At 33.4% G+C, this 22136-nt stretch overlaps 1 pseudogene; it reads left to right on the top strand.

Moving 5' to 3' along the window:
- The window catches only part of LOC143385826 (zinc finger protein 280D-like), a 51459-nt pseudogene that overhangs the window by 9045 nt on the left and 20278 nt on the right, over positions 1–22136 (top strand).

Below are 22136 nucleotides of genomic sequence, written 5' to 3'. Positions count from 1 at the left end.
GGATTGCCTGCTCTCTGAAATTGTGATAATTAACCAGAGTTTTCTTCTAGAAAAGTGTTTAACAGCATTAACTTTATTATACTTATGTTAAAAGAACTATTTTAGAAAATGAAATTTTCAATTCTTAAAGTGCATATATTTAGAAAAAAATATTTAAATTGAAGTAAAATTTTGCTTAGTTATAGTTCAGTATGGCATTATTGATTTTTTAAACTACATTTTAAGGCTCAAATATCCATATCTGCCTTTTTGGTACTAAATTCTAGATGTTATTTGTGTTACAGTAATAACTTATTTCTATAACTTCTTAACAGTCCTGTGTCAATTGGAAAGTTAGTAACAAAGTTAGAACAAATCAAAATTCTTAAACTTGATCATCCCTCAATTTATAAACAAAATACTTCAAATTTTGTTATAAAATAATATGTATTTTGTGAGGAAAGTTTAGAAAAGAGAGAAGAATATATCCGCATCATGTTGTATATGTCAATATGTATTTCACTTTTTACTGAACATTCTACTTGGATCATATCATTGCTTATTTCTCAAAATCTTGATGTTAATAACTGCATGATTATCCATCAATTTATTTTACCACTCCTCTATTATTGGATATATAGGTTTTAATGTTTCTGCTATTATAAATAATTTTCCATTACACTTTCATTTCCTTATCATGAATCCTTGAATGTAGAATAATTTAATCATGTGAACCTTATTTTAAAGGCTTTTGTAACTACTGCTAACATTTTTATGCAGATTATACCAAAATATAATCTCTACTTTGCCAGTAGTGAATGTTTCATCATTTTTTAAAAAAAATATTTATATTTTTAGTTTTTAGGTGAATATAATATTTTTATTTTTTATTTTTATGTCGTGTTGGGGATCGAACCTAGCGCCCCATGCATGCCAGGCGAGCGCGCTACCGCTTGAGCCACATCCCCAGTCATCATTTTTAAACTTTAACTTAATTCAAACTATCATTAGTCTTTTTAATTAAATTATTTATTTATTCTAATTTGTTATACACAATGGCAGAATGCAGTTGATTTTATATTACACATATAGAGCACAATTTTTCAAGTCACTGATTGTGCACAAAGTATTTTCACACCATTCATGTCTTCATACATATACTTAGGGTAATGATATCTAACTCATTCCACATCATTCCTACTCCCTTGCTCCCTTTCTTCCCCTCCCTCCCACTGCTTAAGGGAACCACATATCAATAAGACAGTTATTGATATAATAACAGTTCTATCATTAGTCTTACAAGAAAAAAATAATTCAAACAGTTCCTATATTTCTCTTACCCATTTTCCCCCAATGTTAACTTTTTTCCACAGGCAATTAATATGAACTAAACCTCAGACCTTATTAGAATTTCACCAGTTTTTCCATTAATGTTCCTTTTCTTTCCAGGATCCTATTCATGATCTCACCTTGTAGTTTATTCTTAGTCTTATGTTTTCTGCAGTTATTAATTCTTTTTTTGATCTTGATACTCTTAAGAGTAGCCGCTAATTATATATTTTGCAGTATTGAAGAGTGCCAATACAGTAAACACTATTATTTGCATTTCTTTGACTAGTATGTTGGAAAAAAAGGTATTTTGAATATATTGGCCATTGCATTTTAGTTTGAATTATCTCAGTTTATGTCCTTTGCCCATTTTTTTTTTCTAAAAGTAGCTGTCTTTTTTTCCAGTTTGATTTTTAAGCATTGTTAATCTTAAAACTTGCTTGCTATATATTACAACATGTAGAGTGGTCTGGCTTACTCTCAACAATGATTGTTTTTTATGAAAATGGCATTGGAGCATAATATTGTGGTATGTGTTTTGTGTATGTGTCAGTATTCTTAATATACAATGCTATTTGAATATTCCTAAATTTATTGACCACAATTTTCATAATTATTTATAATAAATATATGTGTATATTTTCATATAAATGTATCTATTACTGTATATTTGACCACAGCATAGTTCATCTCATACTTTTCACTTCTCTTTTCTTGAGATCTTCCTACTAGTTTGAACCACCCTTTCTCCTCATGGAAGGGCTGAAATTTCCTTGGAGGCTCTGGTCTCTAGGAGCAGGGCTGCTGACCCAGATCACTTCTGTAAATAACTTCTATTCTATTCCCTGTCTGGTTGGCATTCTTACTTATTCAGCCTACTGGCCAGGTTGCTTTTATATTTGCCTTATAAAAGGAGAGGTTGGCCTACCACAGCTTTCTGTGGGATGATAGGAAGAGTGAGGGGACCAGTCTTTTCTGATCTATAACATTCTCCAAGAAACATGGTTCCAAAATTCATATTGTCTGATATATTCATCCTTAATATTTCTGTTTGTTTGTATTGATATTTTGAAAGCAGGATTTAAAAAAAATATTTTTTAGTTGTACATGGATGCAGTATCTTTATTTTATTTATTTACTTTTATGTGGTGCTGAGGCTCGAACCCAGTGCCTCACATGTGGAAGGCAAGTGCTTTACCGCTGAGCCACACCTCAGACACCAGGATGCAGAATTTTTTAGAGGCACAAGAACTTTTAATTTTTATAACCTTGTTAATATGTTTTATACTTGTCTCCTTGTTTAGTCCAAGATTTTGCCAAGTTCTATTATTTGCTTTTTGATGGTGATACAGCATTTTTAGAATCCCTCTCAGAGTGTATCACTGTTATTAATGTAAAGTGGATTTACTTTTCTTTTATCTTGAAAATGTTGGACTATAATTTTTCCTTCAAATTAATTGGCTAGTCAGGAATAGACCAGCTCTATTAGCTTGCTTTCAAAGTTTTAGTAAATTATAATTTTGGCAAATTAGAAATCATCTTTGTGTTTTTAAGCTTATTAATAATTGAGGCATCAAAGGTTATTCTTAGAATATTGGCATATAATTAATTTGCATTTATAAATTTTATGAAAAATAATTATAACTATAATGAATAAATGTAATATTCTTTCTCTGAAATATTTTACCAGGATTACATAATGAGCTCATCACAAGTTGTATCTAATAATTCTTCAGAATTACTATTTGACTTGACCCAGGAGACAGGATTATCACATTACCAAGGGGGACCAACACTTTCTATAGTAGGTTGGTATTAGTACTTTTTCCAAAAAGTTATAAAAGAAAAACTTGATGAATTTGCTTATGGAATTAACTTTCTATTTTGAAGCTCATATCCTCTTGTGAAGTCTTTCATATATTGTAACATGGAGTTGTGCTAATAGTTTTTGAATGCCTTTTTGGGTAACTTTATATAAAATCTTGGCTAAACTTCTTTGAACTCATTCTCACTTGGAGCCAAACTTAACACCTTAAAGTAATTTATATGAATTAGAGAGGTCCTCATATGCCCTAAATATTCTATTTTAAAAATTAGTTTCTATGACCAGTTAGGGGAAAAAGTGTTTGTTATTATTGATTTCTTCATTAGGTTAGTGTCACTCTAGTTCAATAAATGGTCTCAATATGATAGTAAAACATGATTTTAAAGTGTTAGTGTAAAGTAACCACATTAAATAAATGATTTGTACATAGTAAGTACTCAATAAATGCTATTTGAAGAAGTAATGAAATTTACCTATTGAAGAAGATTTTAAATTCATTGAGGGTACAACAAAATTCTTCATTAATCAAAATGCATTTGTATAGTATGAATTTTGTCTTATTGAAAATTTTCTGTAATCAAAGTACTTAATCTTTATATACTGGCAATTTTTATGTGTTTCAAATATTTGATGAGGTAGAGATGTATATGATTTTTTTTTGGAGTTTTTAGGTTGTTTACTAAACAGATCAGTGTGAAGAATCTACCAAACTCAACTTCTGTCCATTCTTTTTCCATAGTAATAATGCTTAATGTTTTTCCTTTTTTGTGTGTGTGGTATAGAGGATTTGAATCTAGGGCATTACATGTGCTAAGCAAGCATTCTACCACTAAGCTTGAACTTTATAAAAAATATTTTTACTTGAGACTAGCTGTTGTTGAGTTGCCCTCAAACTTTCAATCCTCTTACCTCAGCCTCATGAGTCATTATGATTTTAGATGTACACCACTGTTTTTCTTTTCAGCAATATTTGATACTCACTTCTCTTGGTGTCAGTACATACCTAGTAAACTTCTAGTTAATAAAGTAGGTAAGACCCAAAGAGAAATGGGAATGTATTTGTGCTAAATCTGGTTTTACAAAACGCATGGACTTTTATTCATAGAAGATATGAGTTCTTGAAACTTCTTAAAAGTAAGGATTATGACACCTATTCTCTAGCCAGGTTTTCTGATATAAAGAATGAAACTTTAGTCTGAGCAGTAAATAAGGTAATTTGAAAGAAGTAAGTTTGAACCTCTAATCTGGAGAATTTTTAGTCAGTTAACCTCTTTCCACTTTTGTTTTCTGATATTATTCAAAGTAGAGGTACTTATTATTCTTATATTATGCATTCATTCACCATACCTGAATCAGCCATTTGGAGATTTCACTTAAATTTTTTTTAAAAAAATATTTATTTTTTTAGTTGTAGGTGTACACACAGTATCTATTTTATTTTTATGTAGTGCTGAGGATTGAACCCAATGCCTCACGCATGCTAGGTGAGCAGTCTACCACTGAGCCACAACCCCAGCCCTTTATTTTAATTTTTAATATAGTTTATTCCAGGCTTTTTTTTATTTTAAAATTTGTTTTAATTAGCTATACATGACAGGAGAATGCATTTATGCACTTTGATATACATAGTGGGATATAATTTCTCATTTTTCTTAGTGTAAATGTTATAGAAACATATAGCTCATGCAATCACATATACATAAAGTAATAATGTCTGTTTCATTCTATGATCCTTCCTATTCCCACATCACCTTCCCTCCTCTCCCCTCCCTTCACTTCCCTCTACCTAATTTAAGGTAATGCTATTCTTCTCTAGTGCCTCCCATCTTATTGTGAATTAGCATCCAGGTATTGGAGAAAGCATTTGGCCTTTGATTTTTCGGGGTTGGCTTATTTCTCTTAGCATGATATATATATATATATATATATATATATATATATATATATATATATATATATATATATATCTCACATTTTCTTTACCCATTCATCTATTGAAGAACACCTAGATTAGTTCCATATTTTAGCTATTGTGAATTGAGCTTCTATAAACATTGACATGGCTGCATTACTCTAATATGCAGATTTTAAGTCCTTTGGGTATAAACTGAGGAGTGGGATAACTGGGTCAAATGGTGGTTCCCTTTCAAGTTTTCTGAAGAATCTCCATACTGCTTTCCATCGTGGTTGTACCAATTTTCAGTCCCACCAAAAATATATGAGTATACCTTTTTCCCCACATCCTCATCAACATTTATTGTTGCCTGTATTCTTGATGATTGCCATTCTATTCAGGGCTTTTCTGATGGCCAAATAAGATAAGTAAATTTAAAAATGCATTTATAAGGTTTAAATGACATTACAGCAGTTATGTATGATAAATATGAATAATTATATGAACTATGATGTTCAGTAACACACTGTAGAAATTATGAGGGTTCAGAGAAGATTGAATTTGAGTTTGATCTTGAGTGAGTATAGGATTTATACTGGCAGAGATAGAATTTCTTAAAAGTAGGGAATAGCACAGCCTAATAGAACGAAGGTAAGCTAAAGAATCAGAAGTTCAATCAAATGCAAGTGACTTTTTTTAACATTGAGATTTTTTCTGTTAAATTCTTCCATTAAAGCAATCTATTTCTACTATTTAGCCTGTTGTAAAATCAACTGATTCATTTGAAATGCTAGCACCTAGTGGTTTTTCGGGTAACCTAAACGTCTCAGAAGAATGCTAAAGGGATCTCATGGAATCTTTCTTATGGACCTGCAGTTTGTAATAGAGTGCTTCATTAGTGGGAGATGATTTTTATGTTATCTCAAACGATGGAACAGAGAAGCTAACTACTATAATACTTTTTATTTTTATGGCATATTTGTTTTTACTATTATATCTGTTGGAATAATTTTTCCCCTCTAAAATAAAGATGGAAAATATTTAGTTAGTAATGATAGTACCTTTCACTTTCTACTGAGTGCTTTTTATGTACCAAATATTTTCTTGGGATATTTTAAGTATATTATCTTTTTCTTAAATAGCTCTGTAAAATAAGGCATTATAACTTATTTTACAAAAAAGGAAGCTTAAACTCAGAGAAATTAATTAAATAAGCTTAAGAGTGCATAGCTAGAGACTGACGTAGTCTGGATTTGAACTTATCTTGTCTGACTTAAAAGCCTAGAATGTTTGTAGTTTATTCACTGCTTCTACTTTTAGTGTATAGTTGGCATTATTAAAATATGATGTACAGTTTTAAAATCCATTTTTACAAAGCCCATTGTGTATTATTTTCTAAAAGGACTTTGCCTGGCTTGGTTATAGTCTAAATATCCCCATTTTTCTTAGTAATGCTCTAAATAGATCTAAATTCTTTATCCTTAAGGTAATGGTTTTTAAATGGAAGAGGTTTTTTTTTTAATGAAATCCCTGTACAAACAAATTTTTATGTTAATATCTAATAAATAAAATGGAAAAGTGTTTTTTTGTCAGACATGGCCCAATATATTCCCTAAAATGACCCCATTAAATTCTGGGGAACATAGTATGAAAATCCTTATACTAACTCCCTGTATTATGTGCCCTTTCATATGAATGAGTAAACTATTATTCAAACTTATTTGTTTCCACTTTGTACATGGCAATAAGTGGTTAAAATCACCTAAAGCTGTCAGTAGACCACTCTTAAGTTTGTTAGGTGAGAAAAGAGCTAACATTGCAGTAGACATTTTAAATTGCTAAATAAAAAAGCATATGAGGGTATCAATTTTTGGAACAAATAAAAGTTATTGTCAGATTTTCTTTCTTTTTTTTAACAAATTCTATCACATTTAAGTATCCAAAAGTAATTTATTTCTGGGAACTTGTTTCAGTGTTTTCTGCTTTAAAATTTTTTGTCTGGCTTCTTTTATAATAGCAGTTTATATATTTCTGTTTGAAGCCACATTTAGAATTTCTTGCATAGAAAGGTTATTTTACAAATTATCTTAATTCTTGGAGTTTATAATAAATGTTTATACTATTTCTGTATATGCCCTGAGTTTGGATCACTTAATTTTTCTTGTTATTTGTGTGATATGATAATTAATTATATTATCTGTAAATTAACTCCAAAGTATTTGTACTTAGTTATGAGTAGTATTCTAGGTGTTCTAAAATATTTTTTCCACTGTTTAAATCATTGTAGGTGTGAATGAAAGTTCATTTTTATCAAAACGTCCTTCTGCTTCTGAAGTAAACAGTGTTAATCCAAAAAAGCCTAAGCCCTGTGAGGGTGTTTCTGGAACAAATTCTCCAGCTGAATTCCCTTCAGTTAAATCTCCTTCACTGACATCTTCCCAGGCTATGCCATCAAAAGGTAAATATGAGATCTTACATTCTATACTATAAAAATTACTATAGTATTTATACATAAATTTTAGAAATTATTATAAATTTTGAAACTATCAGTGATTATTTAATGTTCAAAAGTGATGAGTTTTGAATCATAAATGTTCTGAATTTATTTTAGGTGCAAATACCTCATCAAATCAATCTAAAAATGGAACACCTTTTCCAAGAGCTTGTTCCAAGTGCAATATTCATTTCAATCTTTTGGATCCTTTGAAAAATCACATGAAGGTAAAACTTTCAGAATTTAATTTTTATAAAGGTTGAAGCCAGGCATGGTGGCACATGATTATATTTGCAACTACTTTGGAAGATGAGGATAGAGGATTACAAGTTCAAGGCCATTTGGGCAACATAGTGAGACTCCCCCTCTCAAAAAGGAATTTTTTGAGATTTACAGTCACTATGGTCTATCTCAATATTTAGATCAGAAATCTTCTCATAATGGAATTTCTATTTAGCTTAGATAAAAATCTGCTTTCATAGTAATTATGTAAGACTGGCATTCCTTAATCATCAGATTTAAGAAATTAAGTTCATATATTTATAATGGATGCTTATTCTTATTTTATTTTAAAAAATCAATATTTTATTGGTCACATTGTTTTTCAAATTTAGAAAACATTTGTTTAATTTTTTAATAACTTAGATATTTTGTTACCTTATTTTCATAATCGCCAACATGTACATGTCACATTACATATGAAAATCTGAGTTTTTACATTTTAATTTTTAATAGACATAAACTTCAAATGGTGAAGTGTTTCATATGAAATAATTGTTTTAACACACAGTTCAGAGCATAGTTTATATAATTCTCTTGAACTAGTTTGAGTTTTTTATTATTGTAGGAGACTCTGAAATTCAGATTTTAAGGAATTTTTTAGATTATATAAGAAAAAGAAGGGTTCTGTGGCAAAGAAGTAAGGAAAAGTTCTTGCTCACTCTTTCAACAGTACACAACTTTTTGTCGCATTTTACAAAAAAGAAAGAAAGAAAAAAGCAAGGGATCCTTTTAAATTTTTAAATACAGGCTCTTTATTAATGTACAGACTATATTTGATCTATACCACTTCCAGCTCTAGTAGTAGTGTAGTGTAGCCTCTAATCACTTCAATTTAGTGCTTAGGTTCTATATGAAATGATTCCCCTGTGAGTATTTTCAATTTCCTCTTCTTTATAATGTTTTGGTGAGACACCTGATGTTTTTTATGTTTTGCATCATAGGTGGAGAGGACAAAAAAAAAGACTACATTCAGTCCTCCCCGCAACTGATCAGACTTTAACCTTGTAGTTATTCTTCTGAAATTTTTTTTAATTTTTAAATTTATAATTATTAATATGTCCTTATTGTACAAATTAAGAAGTTTCACTGTGATGTTTCAATGCGTGTATATATATTGTGCTTTGATCATATCCATCCACTCTCCTACCCTCTCTTGTCCTTCCTTTCCGACCCCTACCTTTTGTCCCTTTTCTTTTCCTTAAGAATGTCTTTCCTATTTCCAGGTTATCTTTATGTATTTTGGGCAGCACTGGAGAATTGACTGGACCCAGGGCTTTGTGCATGCTAGGCTCTACCACTGTGCTGCATCTTAGCTATTTTTTAAGTTTCCACATATGAGAAAAAACTATAATGCTTGTTCTGTCTCTTAATTATTTTGCTTAATATGGTGTCCTCCAATTTCATCTTTTTTTCTGCACATGACGTGATTTCATTCATTTTTATGGCTGAAAAATATATACTGTATTTTCTTTATCCCACTCAAATGTCGATCAGCAACTAGTCTAATTCCATAGCTTGGCTATTGTGAATAGTACTGTAGTAAAAATGGATATGTAGGTATCTCTTGTATTCTGACTTAATTTCCTTTGGATCATAATAATATACCCAGAATTGATAAACTTGAATCATATGATAGTTCCATTTTTAATTTTTTAAAAATATTTTGAGGAACCTTCATACCCATTTTAATAGTGTCTGTATGTACTGTTATATTCCCACAAGAGTGTAAGAGGTTTTTTTTTTCCCATGTCTTTGCAAGCATTTTTGGATTTTTTTTGATAATAGCATTCTGGGGTAAGATAGAATCTCAATGTAGTTTTGATTTGTAGTTCCCTGATGGATGAAGATATTGAATATTTTTTCATGTATTTATGGCCATTTGTATTTCTTTAGAGAAGTGTCTGTGTAGATAATTTGCCCATTCTAAAATTTAGATTACTTTACTTGTTCTTTTGTTGTTAAGTTTTTTGAGTTCTTTATATGTCCTGGATATTAATAATTTGTTAGATGAGTAGTTGGCAAGGTTTTCTCCCATTCTATAGGCTGTCTTTTCATTCTGTTGTTCGCTTGCACTGCAAAAGCATTTTAGTTTGATATCATCCCATTTGTCAGTTCTTGCTTTTGTTCCCTGAGTTATTGAAGTCCTATTCAGGCAATCAACGATTGCTTGTATCAGTATCTTGAAATTTTTCCCCAATGTTTTCTTCTAGTAGTTTCAGAGTTTCAGGTCTTACATTAAAATCTTTGATCCATCCATCTTGACTTTATTTTTGTTCAGGATGTAAGATAAGGTCTGGTATTTTCAGTCTTTTATAAGTGAATTTCCAGTTTTCTATCCAGTTTGAAAAGGTTTCTTTTTTCTGATATATTTTTGACACCTTTGTCAAGAATCTGTTCGCTCTAGATTTGTGGCTTTATTCTTGTTTTTCTATTCTATTCATAGCCTTCATGTTTGTTTTTACGTCAGTAGATATCTTTGTTACTATAGCTGTGTAGTGTATTTTTAAGTCAGATATTGTGATGGCTCCTACATTGTGCATTCTGCTGAGGATTGCTTTGACTATTCTAGGTCTTTTATGATTCCATACAAATTTTAGGATTTTTTTCAAGTTCTATGAATAATGTCATTGATATTTTCATAGGGATTGCATGGTACATGTAGATCACTTTTGGTGGTATAGCCATTTAAATTATATTCTCCTAATATGAACATGGGAAGCCTTCCCATGTTCCATTAGTTTTTTCTTTTTCCCTCAAGTTCTTTATGTTTATACCTCTTTGGGGTCATTTTTATTATAGAAGTCTTTCACAGTTCTGGTTTTATTTATTCCTAGGTATTTTAGTTTTTGTTTTCTGAGACTACTGTGAATAGGATTGCTTTTTGATTTCTTTCTCAGTGAGTTTGTTATTGGTGTCTAGAAAAGCTACTAATTTTTTTGTGTGCATTTTGTAAAATCTTACAACTCTGCTGAATTTGTCAGTTCTAAGAGTATTTTGGTGTAGTCTAGGATTTTCTGAGTATAGAATTGTGTCTGTAATCAAGGGATACATTGACTTCCTCCTATCCTATCTTTATCCCTTTTATTTCTTTCTGTTGCCTGATTGGCCTGGCTAAGTTTTTAAGTACTACTATATTGAATAAGTGTGGTGGAACATGTATGAAGGCACCAATTGGTGTCAATACACTTTATATATAACCAGAGGTATGAAAAAGTGTACTCTATATGTGTAATATGAATTGTAATGCATTCCACTGTCATATTTATAAAAAAATTGTAATGCATTCCACTGTCATATTCAATTAAAAAAAAGATTGGTGAGAACAGATATACTTGTCTTATTGCTGAGTTTATTTATTTATTTATTTTAGTGTTTATTTTTTAGTTGTAGCTGAACACAATACCTCTATTTTATTTATTCATTTTTACGTGGTGCTGAGGATCAAACCCAGTGCCCCGCATGCACTACGTGAGCGTTCTACTGCTGAGCCACAACTCCAGGTCCTTGTTGCTGAGTTTAGAAGGGACACTTTCAATTTTTCTGTATTCAGTATGATGTTGGCTATGGGTGTGTTATATATATCCTTTTTTATGTTAAAGTATGATTGTGTTATATATAGTTTATTCAGAGCATTTTATCATGAAGCTTTACTGAATTTTATCAAAGGTTTTTTGAGATCATGTTTTTTATCCTCTATTTATTTTTGTATTAATGTGCTATATTACATTTATTCAATTGTGTGTGTTAAACCATCCTTGCATCCCTTTCATGAAGCCAACTTGTGGACAAGCTTTTTAATGTGCCATTGAATTTGTATTTTATTGAGGATTTTGCATTTATTTGCATTTATGTTTATCAAGGATATCAGTCTATAGTTTTCTCTTTTTTGTTGTGTCATTATCAGGTCTTGGTTGCAGGGTAATTCTAGCTTGGTAAGCTGAGTTTGGAAACATTTTTTTTCCTTTTTTTTTCTAAATAGCTTAAGAAGCATTGCTGTTCTTTAAAATCTGGTAAATTTCAGCATTGAATCTGTCTAGGCATGGGCTTTTCCTTGTTTGGAGACTTTTCTCCTGCTTCAGTCACATTGCTCATTACTGATCTATTTGGATTTTTAAAATATGTGTCCAGAATCTCCTCCATTTCTTCTAGATATTCCATTTTTTTTGGTATGTAGTTTTCCCAGATTTTCCTGAAGGATCTTATGAATGTTGTCTTTTGTAGTATACCTTTTTCATCTCTATTTTTGTTAATTTGGGTTTTCTCTTTCTTTTGGTTAAATTTGGTAAAAGTTTTTCAATTTCATTTTTCTTTTCAAAGAAACAGCTCTTTGTTTTATTGATTTTTTCTTTTCTTTTTTTGGTACCAGGGATTGAACTCATGGGCACTCAACCACTGAGCCGCATCCCTAGCCCTGTTTTGTATTATCTTTAGAGACAGGGTCTCACTGTTGCTGAGGCTGGCTTTGAACTTGTGATGCTCCTGCCTCAGCCTCCCAAGCCACTGGGGTTATAGGTGTGAGCCTCTGCACCTGGCCCCTTAGTTTATTCTTGTTTTTCAAAGACCTTGAGATTTATCTTAGGTTATTATTTGGGATCTGCTCCCCCTACCTCCCTCAATATAGCCATTCATATCTATAAACTTCCCCCAATGTACTGTTTTCACTGTATCCCACAGGTTATACTATATTATGTTTTCATTTTTATTTGATTCTTGGAATTTTTAAATTTCCTTCCTGATTTTTTCCATAACCTACTGTTTGTTCACCAGTGTATTTTTAGCCTCAATGTTTTGATATAATTACTGCAGTTTTTCTTGTTACAAATTTCTGGTTTCATTCCATCATGATACAATAAGATACAAGTAATCATTTCAGTTTTTCTGAATTAGTTAACTCTTGCTTTATGGTCAGAAATATGATCTATTTTGTAAAAAGTTTCATGCACTGATGAAAAGAATACACGTTTTGCAGCCCTTAGATGTATATGTCTGTTAAGTTATTTGAACTATGGTATAATTCACCCCTGATGTTTTTTTGGTTGATTTTATTTGGTCTGTATGGTGAAAGTGGCTACTGCAGTTACTCATTATTAGGGTCATCTCTCCCTTTGTGTCCTGTGGTGTTTTATAAAATTGGTGCTCTTATGTTTGGTGCATATATGTTTGTAATTGTTAATGTGTCTTGATGAATTATTTCCTTTATCAATATGTAATGACATCCTTTGTTTTTTCTGTTTTGTCATCTATGAGTATAGCTATTGCTGCTTGCTTTTGGATTTGGTTTGCTTACAGTATCATTTTCCATCCTTTCACTTTCAGTTTGTGTATGTTTTTGCCAGTGAGTTTTTTAGGATGTATATTATTTGGTCTTCTTTTTTAATCTAATGAGCTAATCTGCACCTTTTAATTGAAGAATTAAGACCACTCATGTTGAGAATTCTTATTCAAAGGTGCGTGTGCACTTTTTTTCTTGTTATTCTGTAATTTTTAAAATTATTTTATTTGTTCCAAAGATTGATGCTAAGGTCTGTAAACAAGTCAGATTGGCACCTGTTATTTTGCCAGAGAAATGTTAGAGTCTGTAAACAAGTCTGGATGGCGCCTGGCCAAATGCCAGAGGGAGTGGTTTGTGAAGTAACAAAAGCAAGCCATGAAGTGTGGAGATTCCTTATTGGTTGACTGCTGTATCTATGTTATGCTAATTAGATAAGCTGTGTAAAATGTATAAATACCTCGGTTGTCCTACAATAAATGACTCCCATTCCTGCTGCATCAACGTACACAAGTTATCAATGTACACAAGTTATTCGTCACCCCCCGGATATTCTGCTGCAGCCGGCTTGCGGCAGATGGTGGCCCATTACGGGGAGCCCCGGGACACTCGGGGGTAAGTGACGAAAAAAGCTGCCCGTCCATAGATAGGACGGGAGCAATCTGCTTGTCCCTAGGCAGATAGGGCGAGAGGAAAAATGGCCATTTCAAGAAAATGGAGAAGATTGATGCAGTATGTTTGTGTCTTGTTTTGTCTTGAAATGTTGTATTGTCTTTGTGATGAAAATATGGAAGGGGTGAGAAGTAAATTGATATGAGAAAAAGGCACCCCAGTGGAACCAAGAATAGTTAGGGCATGTGTTGATAAAAGCCCAGAAACTCTAGTCAGAAAGAAAAAGAAAGTTCAGAAGAAGAAGGATTATCAGGAAACAAGTTGCAGCAAAAGGCTATTACTAAATACTTTTCGTTACCGGAGGGTGCGTGAATCGACAAGGCGACTACCACCTGCCCAAGCCGATCATGGCACAGCAAGAATTTTCCAAGCGACAGTTGCCGGCTCTTCCCTGCCCCCCTGCCCAGGGGAGCGGATCGCCACTGCCAGCCCAAATCTAGACCTGACCTGGAGGCACAGTCTTGCAGGCTTTTGCTCCCTGTGCCCGGAAGCAGTTTGAGTCTGGGTCTCTCCCCAGGGCCATCTGGGGCTGCCTGAGATGCTACAGCTGGCAGAAGACACTGGTGTCCCTGAAGTTTGATCATTTCCAAGGCCAGTAACTACAATGGTTCTCCCACACCTGGAAGCTGATGAGTAATGAGTACTATTAAGGCTTATTTCAAATGTAAAAAACCTTGAAATAATGTACTAAATTGTTCAAAAGGTTGTTTTCTTAGTGAAATGCTACAGGATTTTCTTTAGCCATCCGGAGTTCCTGCCTTCGTTCAAGTGCCCATGGAAACAAAGGTGAAAGAATTTTCAGTGTTGCTGAGAACCAGACAAAACTTCGGCTGAGAACCTGAGGAGACTTCGGAGCTGTTGCTGTTTCTGCTGCTACAACTTAAGCTAGCTGCCTGCAGAACTTACCTAGACTGTGATTTACCTGGACTGTGAGTTAATCTATTGAGACACTGCTTTACCTGGACTGAGATAACAAACTGTAATCTACAACAAATTGTAACTCGGTATCTTTGCTAATGGTGTCATTGCTGGTATAATTTTTCCAAGGGCTTCTTGCATGGAGCCATCAATTAGCTTGGTATTGTAACATTTTGTATCCTCCCTTTCTGTTTCTAGCAGGTTATTTATGGTGTTTCTGTAAAAATCACTATGGTTCTTATCTAAATTAAACAAAAGGGGGAAATGTTGAGGTCTGTAAACAAGTCAGATTGGCACCTGTTATTTTGCCAGAGAAATGTTAGAGTCTGTAAACAAGTCTGGAAAGCGCCTGGCCAAATGCCAGAGGGAGTGGTTTGTGAAGTAACAAAAGCAAGCCATGAAGTGTGGAGATTCCTTATTGGTTGACTGCTGTATCTATTTTATGCTAATTAGATAAGCTGTGTAAAATGTATAAATACCTCGGTTGTCCTACAATAAATGGCTCCCATTCCTGCTGCATCAACGTACACAAGTTATTCGTCATCCCCCCGGTTATTTTGCCCAGCCAGCCAGGCTGCGGCAGATTGAACTCAGGGGCACTCAACCACTGAGTCATATCCCAAGCCCTGTTTTGTATTTTATTAGAGACAGAGTCTCACTGAGTTGCTTAGGGTCTTGGTAAGTTGCTAAACCTGACTTTGAACACACAACCCTCCTGCCTCAGGCTGCCCAGGTGCTGGGATTACAGGCATGTGCCACCATGCCTGGCTGAAGTTTTTTTTTTTTATAGAGAGAGGAGAGAGAGAGAGAGAGAGAGAGAGAGAGAGAGAGAGAGAGAGATTTTTTAATATTTATTTTTTAGTTTTTGGCAGACACAACATCTTTATATGTGGTGCTGAGGATCGAACCCGGACCGCACGCATGCTAGGCGAGCACACTACCGCTTGAGCCACATCCCCAGCCCAGGCTGAAGTTTTTTTCCTAGTTGTTTTGAATGTTCTATGTTGTGTCTTGCTCTTTTATTCATCTTAGAGATTTGATGATTTTATTAATACTGTTTGGTTCTCTCCTTTTTTTTTTTCTTATTAGCTGTTCTAATCTCGTCTAATGAAATTTATTTTTTCCTGTGTCATTATTTTTGTGTTAGTCTTTCTTCCTCACTTCTGTGTAGAATTCCCTTATGTATATTCTATAATGCTGATTTAGTGGTCAGGAATTCCTTTAATGTATGCTTATCATGAAAGTTCTTTATTTTTCCTTTGATTTGGGAAACTTTGCTAGGTATGGTAATTGAGTTTGACATTTATTTTTTTTAGGCCTTGAAATACATCATTCCTTGCCCTTCTGGCCTTTTTGAGTTTCTTCTGAGAAATCCACTGTTACTCTGATGTCTTTGTCTTAAAATATGACTTGACCCTTCTTTTTTGCAGCTTTATAAATATTTTTTTAGGTACTTTTGGGAGTTTAAATATAATATGTTGTGGGTAAGCTTTTTTATTTCTTTTCTTTTTTCTTTTTGTTATGTCTACTTGGGTTTTTTTGTTTTATTTTGTTTTTTTTTTTTTTTTTGATACGAGGGATTGAACTCAGAGTCACTCAACCACTGAGCCACACCCCCAGCCCAATTTTGTATTTTATTAGAGATAGGGTCTCACTGAGTTGCTTAGTGCCTTGGCAGTTGCTGAGTCTGGCTTTGAACTCATGATCCTCCTATCTCAGCCTCCCAAGTTGCTGGGATTACAGGCAAGCACCATGGCGCTTGGCTACTTGGGGCTCTTTATTTCTCTTTGACCTGGATATCCATGTCTTTTCCAGTATTTGGGAAGCTATCTTCTGACATTTTGCTGAATAGACTTTCTATGCCTTCAATCTGTAGCTCTTCTCCCTCATCTTTTCTGATCATACCTGTGTTTGGTTCTTTAATGGTATCCTAGAGATCTTGTATATTATGTTCATTTTTACTGACTTTTTAAAATTAGTTTCTGAATCTGGTAACTCCTCAACTTTTTCTTTAAGTCTTGTTATTCTTTCTTTTGGTCTATCTAATGTTTTGGTGGGGCTTTCAAGTGAGTTTTTAAAAATCTGACTTATTGAGCTTTTCATTTGCAAGAATTCTGGTTGGTTCGGTTTCAAAATCCCTGTCTATCAGATTTCTCATTCATATCCTGCATTGGTTTCCTTAATTCATTCAGCTCTTATATCCTCTTGGAATTCATTGAACTGTTTTTTTTTAAAAAAATATTCTTTTAATTTCTCTGTCAAGTAGTTCATCTACTTTTATATCTTTGGATTAGAGATTTATTAGAGATTTATAAACCTCAGGAGCTATTCTACTGCCTTGTGCTTTCATATTTCTTGTGTTTGTATGTTGAGATTTGCTCATCCACTGGGATGGATATCTTTCACTCTTTTCCACTATTTCTTGGTGAGCCCTGGGTCACTGGGTTTCTATTTAGTATTGAATTTAATTCAATTTGTACTTCCTTGTGTACTTTCCTGTGGCTTCTTTGGCTGTGGTTAAAGATTTTTACACAATATATGTCAGAGCCTAAGTGATTTATTTTCTTTATACGACTTGCAAGAGGGTAGTCTGTCTGGTATTTCAGGCAATTTTGCTATAGACAGCAATAGATATAGAGTGTACCCTCTGTGATTACTCCTATAGTGGGAATCGAAGCCCCTATCAGGTACTTGTTGGGGGTTTCCCTGGGCTTTGTTAACTTGGCTGTTAACTTGGAAGCAGTTCTGCTACTGGCTGTTCCAATTGTGGTGATGTCCTGGAGCCTTTATCTTTTGTTTAGACATTCAGGGCATCTCTAGTTGTTTCATGGGGAGAAACAATAGCCAGTTACAGCTCCCTCCACTGTCACACTCACCTCCAACCCTATCAGCAATATGCTGTCTGATAGGGTATGGGAATGACAGATATTGAGGCCCCATATATAGGCACCATAAGTATGGTGCCTATAACAGTTATGCTATTTCTTCTGTTCTTGTTATAGTAGTGAGGGTTCCCAAGAGGGACTTCAGATTCACCTACCTTGCCATGCTTGCCTGGGGACAGGTTATAGTCTGTGGGCTTTTATTCCTCCTATTCTCTAAGTTGAAGTATCTGCCAAGGTTTAAGTGTGGCCCAAGCAAGGCATAATTCCCCTCAGTTGGGTTGGGAGTGTAGCTCAGTGGCAGAGCACCCAGCTGATGTGTTCAACACAATCAGACTCAATCTCAATCACTGCAAAAAAAAAAGAAGAGGAACAAAGAAGAAAGAAAAATGAGATAGATAAATAAAGTAAAATCCAAAAACTAAAAACAGTAATACCACAACAAATGAAAAGAAAGAAGAAAAATAATATTAAATAACAAACAGTTAAATAATAAAAATAGAATTAATCAAAGGGATAAAATATAGTTGGAGAAAAGTAAAATAGAAAAGGGAGAAGGGAAGAGAAGAAAAATATTTCATATTAAAAAGAGGAGAAAAATACAGGCATGGTGGCACATGCCTGTAATACCAGTGACTTGGGAGGCAGAGGTAGGAGGACCAAGAGTTCAAAGCCAGCTTCAGCAATTTAGCAAGGCACTAAGTAACTCAGTAAGACCTTGTCTCTAAATAAAACACAAACAAGGGCTGGGAATGTGGCCAAGGGATCGAGTGTCCCCGAATTCAGTCCCCAATATCAAAAAAATAAGAGGGAATAGGGAAATAACCACAAAACAGCACATAAAAATAACAACAACAACAAAAACTTAAGCCAGGTGTGGTGGTATATGCCTGTAATCCTAGTTATTCAGGAAGTTGAGGCAGGAGGATCACAGGTTCAAAGCCAGTATTGAAGAGAACCTGTCTGAAAAAAATGAAAAGGGCTGAGGATGTAATGCAGTTTTGAAAGTACCCTTGAGTTTAAAAAAAAAGTAAAACTATGAATAAAAAAAATGAAAATTTTCTTTTCCCTCAGGTGCCCAAGAGAGCAGGAAGGATAGAAACTTTTTGACTGTGCTGATCAGAGAATTTCTTTGTCTTTAGTCTGTGTGCTGCTTGGACAGAGAAAAGACTGGGGCTTACTCCTTTCTTTTATGGTACTAGTCAGTTGACTGATGGTAGTAATTTGTGGCTTGATTCAGTTGGAATACCTCTCAGCTGCTTTGTACATCAGAATGAGCTAGTGTGGAACACAGAGTTCCCTAGAAACAAATTCTCTCTGGAGCTATTTGTGTTATGCACTTCTAGAGCAGAGCTGATGCTGACATCATGGCATGTCAGAATGTGGAACTCCCCAAATCTTCTCTTCAGAGCTTAGCACTTGGAGGGTAGAGCTAATACTAGCTCTGTGGAGTGTTCCTGTATGGCCCCCCAAGGATGGAGAGAGGATATAGAGTCTCAAAGATCTGTGGTGGAAGGGATGTTGGTGAGTTCTGCATAATCCACAGTCCATTTTTCTGGTGTTTCCAGTCCTGGCTACATGTGACTGCTCATTCCCCGGACTCTGAGAGCTGCGTCTGGCAAACTGCCAGGTTTAATGAGAAGCACCTTCTGTTATTGCATATGCTGATTGCTAAAGCAGTAAGTAACCTCAGACAATAGGACCTTTTCTAAGATGGCCCCAAATTATAAAACTGAGAATATGCAAAGAAGTACAGGGGTCTTCTACAGAGCCAATTCAACACGCAAACTGTACTGTTGTTTGCTTAGCCTATATTTCTGCAGGAGGCTGGATCCTGTGCCAGTCATGTTTGTTGGGACTCTGTTTCTTCTCTACCTCTGGGGCATACTTCCCTGGGATTGGCACTGGTGCATTTTGTTTCATTCTGTCTTCCACAGTCCATTTTATTTGGGCTTCTCCAAGTCTCTATCCACAGTTGAAACCTGGTATTTTCTCATAGTCATTCATCTCAGTGAGCAACTATGTTACAGTTATTTTAATTTGGTTTCAAGGAGATGCAGGCAAGTGTATAATGCCTCTAATCTACCATTTTTGGAAGATCTCTTGCTACTATATTCTCTTAGCCACATTTATTTATTTATTTATTTATTTATTTATTTATTTATTTTTACTAGGTAACAAAGTCACATTATTAAAAATTAAAAATAGGAAGGTGTGTATGGGAAGAATCTTTACCTCAGACTCTTATGACCTGGTTGCCAGTTTTATATCCTTCCTGATTTTCTTTCCACATATAGAAGTAGACATGAATGTTCTTATTTCCCCTCTACTTTGCATACAGTCTGTATACAAAATAGAATCAGTTCAACATGCAAAACATACACACTTCTGGGCCTGGAGAGATTGACAACCTTCTTCCAACTGTGACTTTTACATGTTATAGCATTATTTGTGATTACTTGTACTGGAAATAACCAAAATATTAAAAGATTTATGTAATGGAACACTGTAACATTTTATGAAAGGAGGGTATCTCTATGATAGATAAAATGGGACAATGTGTAAGAAATACTATATAACTAAATTGAATGCAATTGAATAATATATGTGTTTATAATAATGAAGTCTCAAAGCATAGTCACAAATCTAGGAAGGAAATGTTTAAAACTGGAGACTTTCAGGCACAGAAAGACAAATACTACATGATCTCACTCAGTGGGCAGTTTTAAAAAGTTGATCTCATAGAAATCAAATAGACTAGATGTCATCAGAGATGGGGACAAGTAGAGGGGGAAGAGAATAGAAATTGGTTGGTCACCAGGTACAGTGTTATAGTTTGATAGGCACAGCAAATTCTTATGTTCTATGGCATAATAGGGTGAGTATAATTAACAGTAATGCATTCTATATCTCATATTAGAAGAGGATTTTGATTGTGTTCACACAATTGCATCATAAAAATGAAAAAATCACATTGTTTCAAAAATGTATAAATATAATGTGTTGATCATAAAAATTAAAAAATAGAAAACTGGGGACTTTTTTTACTTTTTAGCTTTTATGTTTTTATATTTCAGTTAAAATTTAATATAATTTCCATAAAATAATGTAATTTTTAGATCAATAATTTAAAAAAAACTTAAATAGAAGTTTTTGATAAATCAAAGTTCATTATATCACAGTTAATGTTTTTTCCCAATGGAAAAATATTAAAATATCCTATAATAATTTATTTGATTCCATGTGTCAAACATAAAACTAAGCTTTAAATAAATACATTATTTCATTTATTCTTTAGGAATTTCTTAAAGTTAGACATTTTTCTCATTGTATCATTAGTTAATTGGTATTTTAACCATACCTCTTATAGTAAAGCCCAAGTGCTGATGAATACTTTTTTTTTTCTTTAGCAAAAATGTCTGTAGGTTGTTTTCTTTACTATTAGGTAGAAATTTGAAAATACTTGTATGATATAGTAAGATATACTATAGATAGTGAGGTACACTAAAAATAATAAGTAAATTATTTGCTTGTCATATAAACTTTTCCAGAGTATTCATTATAATTTTAGTCTTTATTTACATTAATTTTGACTGGTACATAAAGCATAAAATTTTACGTATTAATGGGGTATGATGTTTTCATATGTGTCCATTGTTTAATGTTTTACGCTGCAAACACTTATCAATTCTTTATGGTGAAATTTTTAAATTTTCTGGCTTTTTTTTTAGAAAAAAATTTAGCTGTAGGTGGACACAATGTCTTTATTTTTATTCATTTATTTTTATCTGGTGCTGAGGATTGAACCCAGTGCCTCACCCGCACCAGGTGAGCACTCTATCACTGATTCATAATCCCCACTCCCTTTTTCTGGCTTTTTAAAGTGTACAGTGCATTATTGTTATCTATAGACACCCTACTATATAATAATAGCATACCAGAACTTGTATTCCTATCTAACTGTAGTTTAGTATCCACTGATAAAACTTTTTACATATCCTTATCTTCACTTATTCTGTCCTAGATATATAATCACATCTCAATCCATATCTTTCATTACTTAGCAGATATTTGTGATACAGAAGAATCTAGCTTTCATAACTGTATCATGAATGTATCCTTAACATTTTAAAATGTTCAAAAAAGTGTTTTGTTTTTGATTCTAGTGTTCAGTGTTTGTTGTTGTTTGTTTTTTGTTACTTTGTGTTTCGGTACTGGGAATCGATCTCAGGGGCTCTTTACCACTGAACTACATTCCAGTTCTTTTTTTTTTTTTTTTTTTTTTGCAACAAGGTCTCACTAAATTGCAGAGGGTCTCATCTAGAAAGTAATAAGTTTCTTTTTCTTTTTCTTTTTTTTTGATACTGGGGATTTAGGGGCACTTTACCTCTGAGCTACATCCCAGTCTATCTATCTATCTATCTATCTATCTATCTATCTATCTATCTATCTATCTATATTAGACTAATATTTTTAAGATTAATAATTTTATAGTGACATAACTTACTATAGAAAGTTTGAGTTAGTCTTCTCTAGTGTACATTGTATTCTTTTGCCTTTATATTTGTGTCTTCCTTTGTTTTAGCACAGTT

This window comes from Callospermophilus lateralis (genome assembly GCF_048772815.1).
Source record: "Callospermophilus lateralis isolate mCalLat2 chromosome 11 unlocalized genomic scaffold, mCalLat2.hap1 SUPER_11_unloc_3, whole genome shotgun sequence".
In the NCBI taxonomy this organism is placed as follows: domain Eukaryota; kingdom Metazoa; phylum Chordata; class Mammalia; order Rodentia; family Sciuridae; genus Callospermophilus; species Callospermophilus lateralis.
Note: the sequence above shows the minus strand (reverse complement) of the source record. Positions and strands in the feature narration are given on the sequence as shown.